Raw genomic sequence first — 7,777 nt, 5'->3', positions numbered from 1 at the left:
TTCAAAGAGAAAGAGAGGCATAAATGAATTTAATCCCACATCAAAAAGGGTGAAAATATTATTGGGCTTATAAATAAAGTGTTAGACCCAAAATTATGGGCTTCAAAAATTGTGCCTCGACATCTCTACAACCCCTTTCTTTCTTTTTCAGGTCGTCAAGGAGAGTTTTAACGTTTATGTTTCGAGATATTTTCAGAAGGCATATTGGATTTCAGATAAGACATTACCCAGAGATTTCTCTCTCATTTTGTGAGGACTTTGTGATATGAGTTCAGGTTTCTTATAAGCGCAAGCCCCTATAGTTAATTATCTCTCCCGATAATGAGGGAGAACTTTCGATTAAGGCTAGTTGTCAAACGAATGTGTAGTAATCGGTGTATAGTAGCAGCATGTTTAGGTATTTAAAATTTAATATTTAAAATTTACCACCTTACACTTAAAGCAGATGGTGGAGGGAATGATGATAAACTCAACCAAGATCCCATGGTTCTATCATCTCGGGTCATTATGATCCCTAGTCTACTTAGTCAAAGGAGGTAGTCAACCCAACTTAACCAAAGGACCCTTGTTGGCAGCCATGAGTTGTTTCGTCTAAGGATGCTTTGTTGACCTAGGGTGGATTTTTGTCTAAGGGGATAAATTAGAAGCTACCTTAGCTAACAGAGGGCTCTATGCCTTGCCCTATCAGTCATATCCCATTGATTCATTACACAATGATTTGAAGCCATTAGGGAGCATATAGGCTCTGACCATGATCATAATTAATGGTGCCATTTGGGAGTAAAACCACTCGGTCATAGGGTCTCAGTAATAACCATTTACCTGTAGTGTCATTTGATGGCCAAATCACCGGTTAAAGGACACATGTCATGTCCTTACTAGCAAGAGACGATTTGAAAATGAGTCAGTGATATTTTCGACCAGGCATTTGCTCTTTGTTAGCTGAAGTTAATTTCAGATTTTCCACCTTGGCAAATTATTACTGAGGGTGGATGGATATTTTTGCTTTAAGTATTTTGATTTTTTATTTCAATTTTAAAAATCTTAGATTTTAGTGATTTTGTGGGAATTTAGGAGATGTTTTCAAGTATTTGTGGTCCCCTCCGATTGAGATTTTCTATCAATAGGGTTATCATTAAGGTATATGGGAGATTCCACTGTATTGATTGATCTTGTCAATTCTGTCTACTTACCTGCAGAGGATCAGATTCGTTGTCGCTTTATGCTTTTATTAGTGAATTTTTCTTGTTATAGACCTTGAAGGCTTAACATGAACGTGCAAAACAAATATCTTGGTTGACACCGCGACCGTGTATTTGTTTAACGGCTCGAGCCCTGTCGATTCCTATATATTCATGTAGGAGAATTGGACTCAAACTAAAATTCATTTCTTGACCCACACAACATCCTCAGACGTCACATATGTGTATAAGACACGCTCATCAGGGCTCATGCGGGTACTCTTATTTTGATGCATGGGGCAGCATTTAAATATTTAAATATAATTATTTATGCTAAGTGATAATCGTTAAAGCTTGCATAAATTTTCATTTGAAGCTTGAGAAATGCCCTTTGTCTGCTTGTACGAGTGTTGCGGATCTAAAAGCGTTATTTAGCAGCATGCTTTCACATAGTGTTTGCAGATCATGGGCAACAATAACATTTGCGTATAATGTATGGTGAACAATAGTTCCTGCCTTTAGAGCTAATGACAATCTCAAGCCTCTCCTGTAAAACTCTATCAATTTTCAAGAGACTGCAATCCTTTGGAGGTTCAACATAATAGCCAATTAATGCCTCTGGCTACTTCAAAAAGGATGCTCAAGCTTGAGTTCTGCAACTCACACTTGCCTAAAACCTAGCCTCAAGCTTCAATTGCAAGGTTTTCAAAGTTGCAGTTATAGGAAGGTTCGATGAAATCATTGAAGTTGAAAGTTGGTTGGTTGAAAAGTTTTGGGGACTTTGCATGACTCGAATCCTTCCACTTTTTGTGCCATTAAATCATCCATGAATAGCATGAGTGATCTCATAATTTTCTTTGTGAACAGGGTGTTCAACTTTTAAGCATGCTCTGATCCAACCTACATTTAAAACCCCTCTATCATTCAGAATAGCCATTAGATGCTTCATTGTTCTTATGCAGGTTCCATCCTCATATTCTCGTCTTTAGAGAGATTAGTTCCACAAATCATCCAATCCTTGTTATGCTAGATGAGGACATCCAAATTTCTTGAGATTGTTTTATAATAGATGAGGTATCATAATCTGATGAAACCAAATGCTTGACTGACACACTATTAGACTTCTTTGTCTTTGATTTGTCACATAATGCAAGATTTATTTAACCCTGATTCATGTTGTGTGCATTAAGGTTCTTCTATTGTTACCTACGAGCAAGTTGCGTTGATTGCAAATCGTCTAGTATCACCCATAGATGCATGCATTCACCACATTTCTTTTGCATATTGCTTGTAGGTAGCATTTAGTGTGTAAGATGAATCTCCTACAGTGACTCGTAGGTGCTTGCATTTGTTGCAAATCAACCATCTTTGTTTGCAATATATCAATGTATTTTCTGAAAGCTTGATTACTATTGATTGTATGAACACCCTGTAGTTTATTGCATGCTGCCAGTGTGTGTTTACAGGAAATATCATTATTTGTCGGCATGTTTAGTGTCTTCATTTGTACGCTACTATTGATTGTCGGTCAAGCAACATTCACCTCCAATCTCTTCATGTATGTTGGCTAGCGAGTTGTTATATTCATTGCACATTGGTTTCCAATGTTCATAAGAGACCGATACATTTGACTACATGCTATTATCATTCACTATTAATTTCTCCATACATGTTGACCGGCGAGTCGCTACATTCATTCCATATTGACCTTCAGTGCTCGTAGGGAATGATACACCTATTTGCAAGTTAATGTTGCAGGGAATATTTTCATTTGCAAATTGGTTTTGCATGTTCATTTGCATCTCAATTTGGGCTACCAACTGAGCTACATTCATTACTGGTTTCCATATGCACACTGATTGGTGAGTTGCATTCATCATCAAATTCTTTATGTACATGTTGGCTGGCAAGTTGTTGTTCAATGTACACCTATCCCTCCTACTTGCAGGGTATGTCACGACCCGGTCTGGTGAGCTCGTGTAGACGAGGCGAGAACGGAACCGGACGTTCAGAGCATTTCAATTTTCTTAAAACATACATTGAATTAATCTAAAACACTCCACAAGAAACTAAAAGCGCATCTAAAATTTTTTCAAATATATAATAAACACTGAATATCATTTCATTTCACTTCAAGAGAGGATTCACATGTATAAAGGTGGTTACAAAACTTAACATTCATGCCAAACCACCCAAAAAGGTGTAAACTACAACTAAAAAAGCATAAAAAGAACCTGTCAACCGGTCCTCTATGACTGTAGGTGAACCAAGGGTGATCAGCCATTCTTTGCAGCTGGTTCTCCTTAAAAGTATCATAAGACGAGGGAGTGAGCTAACGCTCAATAGGAAAACTCTAACCCTAATGCCTTTAATAAATGAAGATTTATATGTATGCTAGAAGTGAAAAGTCTCGATTGTTTTGCTACACATGCTAGTTTTCATATATCTTATGAATGTTAGATGTCTTATATATGCCATGTGTTTTATGGATGTCATAGTTGATGTATGTCATAGCTTATACATATGCTTACTCATGTTTTATCTTATACAACCATACCAGAGTACCATGAGTGTATTGATCAGGTACACAAACATCTTTTTTGGTCATTCATTTCCTTTCCTATTTTCCCCCCAAAGGGCCATATTGTTCCGCATTACGCATAAGAGCCATATTTGTGCTTTCACACCATATTTGGTACTCTGCCTTTAACATGCACAATCATTTACATAAGTTTTTCATAGAAATATAGGTATGAAATATAACATTTCCATAACAATCATATGCCTTGATCATGAAGTAAGTACATGAAAGAAACTTCTATGAAATGCTTAGAATTTTAAATATCAACTATGCATTGTTTTGTAAAAATATTTCTACATTTCTATCAATTAATAAAGACATTTCATTTGCATTTGCTATATATCAAATCAAATAAATATATGCATTTGCTATGTATCAAATCAACTAAATAATAAAGGAACAATAAAATAATAAAGGAACATGAATATGTAGAGTAAGAGATTATTACCTCAATTGCCCTTTGAAAGTCTTCACTTCACCAACTTCTCCTTAATTCCTCTTTTCAAAACCTTAGGGAAACATTACAACATAAGCCTCTTATGTCAATGCAAACCATTATATCACACTAACCCTACACATGCTATTGTTAATTACTCCCCTTAAGCTCATTATACTCCTACCCATATCCTCAAGGTAAAAGGGTACAACAATAACAACAACAACAACAACATAAGATGGCATTTATACATCATCAACCCTACACAATTCATGATTTTAATAAATTATATAAAAATTTTAAAATTTTTTTTTCTTTCCAAATTCTCATTTTTGATTAATTAGAGACTTCCCAAGTCTCTTAGAAATGAATTTGGTTAATTCAAAGCTTACAAATTGAAATTTTGGAAAGCCCTAAAGTGGAAACTTCAAAATTTCTTAAGGAAAGCTTTGGATTTCAAGGTAATCATGCTTTTAAATTCTTCCTAACATCATTCCTAGAACAAAATGAATTTTCCACCAAACCCTAAATTTTTTAACCTACAATTTTTCTTCATAAAAATTCATTTTTCTTACTTAAGAGTGTGCACACATACAATCTCTAACACTTTCCTATGAAAGCCTCAACATATAAGCCAAAACCCTAATTTGAAATCTAAAGAAAATTAGGGAAAATACATAAATTCTTTACATAAAAACCTTCCTTCAACTTCCTACACTCTTTTCCTTAACAAACTTCAAAAATCATAAATATTTAGTTCATGAAAATCTAAGTGAAAGATTAAGGCTTTTAGGTTTAAAACTTACCTTTCTTCTTCCCTAAGCCTTCTTTTCCTCTTCCCTCCAAAAGCCCGCCGGAAACCGCCGCCAGTTCACCGGATTTTGCAAGCACCGACGCCTTCTCCCTCTCTTCCGCCCGCTCTCCTTCGTTCAGCCGAGAGAAACACAAGGACCGAATGAATTCGGTCCCTTAAGTGTTTGGTCCTTAAGAAAACAATTAAAATGCCAAATGACGCATGTACCCTCACTAACAAAGAATTCCTTAATAGCTCATGAGGGCAATTTGAGAATAAAAGGGCTAATTTTACTTAAACTTCTTCGTCGATTTTTAATTCTCAAACCGAGCGAAATTTGGTACATGTTCTTTATACTGTTTCGATTGAAATTTTATGTAGACTTTAATAAAATTTATTTCGTCGAATTCCGACGACTATGAAATTTTGCCTAAATTCGTCGCGGTGCATCGAAATGCGCGCGACTCATTCAATCGATAGTTTCAGGTTTTACAGGGTACTATGGAGGTGAGTGTGCACATTGATTACTTGATCTTTGTTTGCATACAAGCAATGTTTGGACTATTATCTATCACAAGTTTCCTATTTGTTCTTTCTTGTTTATTTAAATGACTTGAACTATTATTAGCTTAAATAAATAGTAGGGGACCAGATTTGAACAAAGACAAGGAATAAAACTTGAACTGAACCACAGGGAACTGGACCTTAAACTCTTAAATGCATAATCAAAATAAAAACGTACACAAGGCTTACCCGCCTCGCTATAAGTGCCGCACCGGTTTCCCTCCTACCATGCTAAGAAAAATGTGCATAGGTGGTTTCCCAGCGTGCCACGAGCATCGAGAACGGAATTTAAAAAAATATACCATGCACAGGGGTGACGGCGGCAGTGTCGGTACAATGACGATGGCGACGATCACAAAATACACAAATTTATTCTTTTTTCTGGAGATTGGTTGTGAGGAGCTCAGACGGAACAGGTTGGCTATTCAGAGGCTCGAGCGAATTTGCTTGGTGTGAACCAGGGAGGCGGGTTTTGCTTGCCTTTGACAAGTGGCTTACGGCTGGATCGACGGGTATAGAGGATTCAACTATAGGGAGATCGGGGTTGGTAGTGTTGGCATGGCGATGTCGGAGGTCACTAGATCGAGGTGACCTGGACGTGCGATTTGCATGAATCAGAGTAGCGGGTCGCGGCTTGCTATAGCTAAATGTCGTGAATCAGAGGGGATCTGATTAGCATGTAGAGGTTTGAACTTCTAACATGTGTAGAGAGGAGGGTGACATGGATGTGTGATTAAAACAGTGCAAACAAGCACATTATGGTCTTTGGATCAAGATATGGGATCAGATCGTACGAGCTGGAGAGGTGGTCTTCGACTGGAATTGATTGAGCTGGATGTGAAGTTGGGGTTGGCTATGGGAGCTACAGGCTGACGGAATCAAGGGTATGTGGCTTGAGGACGGATGATCAGGAAGAAACAAGCAGAGCACGGCTAGAGGCTTTAAATCAGAGGGGATCGAGATGGGACATGTGGGTTCGAGCTGGCCAGAAGGTGAAGTGGTGAGGACGGGTGTGTAGATGAGAGGGAAGTACGAAAGGTTTGCGGGAGTTTGCGGTTGGAGATCTAAAGTGAGTCGGGTGTAAGAGAAAGAAGCAACGATATCTACGATGTTTGTGAGGAAGTCAGAGGAGGCTGAAGACGGGAGCTGTTTGAATGTGGATAGAGTTCGATTGAGTGCGAGCTGAATGAAGCAATTTGCTTCATCCTTAATTTAACAACTAATAGAGATTTCGTGCGTCTGAGCAGAGGTCATGCGAACATTGTGGAAGCTCATCGTCGACTTGAGGAATTCGTGGCGGGTAGTTCGGGCTGCAGGTGAGGTAAGGTGTTGGATTTGATTTTGATTGATTTTTTTATTTTAATTCAGTTAATGATAATGATAATAATAATAATATTTAATAACGAAAATCAAAATGAAAATTTATCTTGAAAATCATACAATTTCCTCGAAATTTGTGTCATCGCCTTGGAAGGCCTTGGTACCTGTGCCGATTTCCTCGTTCAATTTTCGTTGAGCAAAATTATAGTCATTCTTAGGTGACTCGAAAATTCCGAACGCAATAGCGAAGTCCTTTTTGCTATTGGACGTCTTTAGTGCAACGACTATGATACATTACTTGTTACTCAATTTACCATTCCACTGTAGAGATTATTTTCATGATTCATGCCCGTGACTTCTCAATCACAATGGAGGCAGCATAAATATATATTTCAGGATTTTCTTCTAGTAGATATATTAAATTACCATGATAAAATACGTTATATTTTAAAATAGTACAAAGTTCCATTAGAACAACCGTATGATTGCTGTGGTTCCCTAATGTATCAGTCGCCTAAACTGAAAGTTACAAAGAATCCAAATTGATTAGATGTACCTCTCTTAATTTTTGCTATTTCATCTATATGGTCTGGAAAGTGGGCATTTCTTATCCTCTATGATCCATGCTACTTGAAACTCTTTAAAGATATGCAACTAATAAATTGCATCAAATTCCAGCAATAATGGTATATAGCTTGGCTTACTCTATTGGTCTTTGGCCACACCCACAATGGTCAATCTCCTTATTTGCATATATTTGATCAAATTGAATACATTAGATATCTGGGACTAAAATGGCCTTATGTAATAGTTCAAGGACCATTTTGAGCTTTTTCTTTTTTTATATTATGCATTTATTAATTAACCCTGTGGGCTCCGAAAATTCGGCCCCGGCCTCCACT

This window comes from Dendrobium catenatum, unplaced genomic scaffold (assembly GCF_001605985.2).
Source record: "Dendrobium catenatum unplaced genomic scaffold, ASM160598v2 fragScaff_scaffold_133, whole genome shotgun sequence".
NCBI classification, from domain to species: domain Eukaryota; kingdom Viridiplantae; phylum Streptophyta; class Magnoliopsida; order Asparagales; family Orchidaceae; genus Dendrobium; species Dendrobium catenatum.
This window is presented reverse-complemented; position numbering follows the sequence as displayed.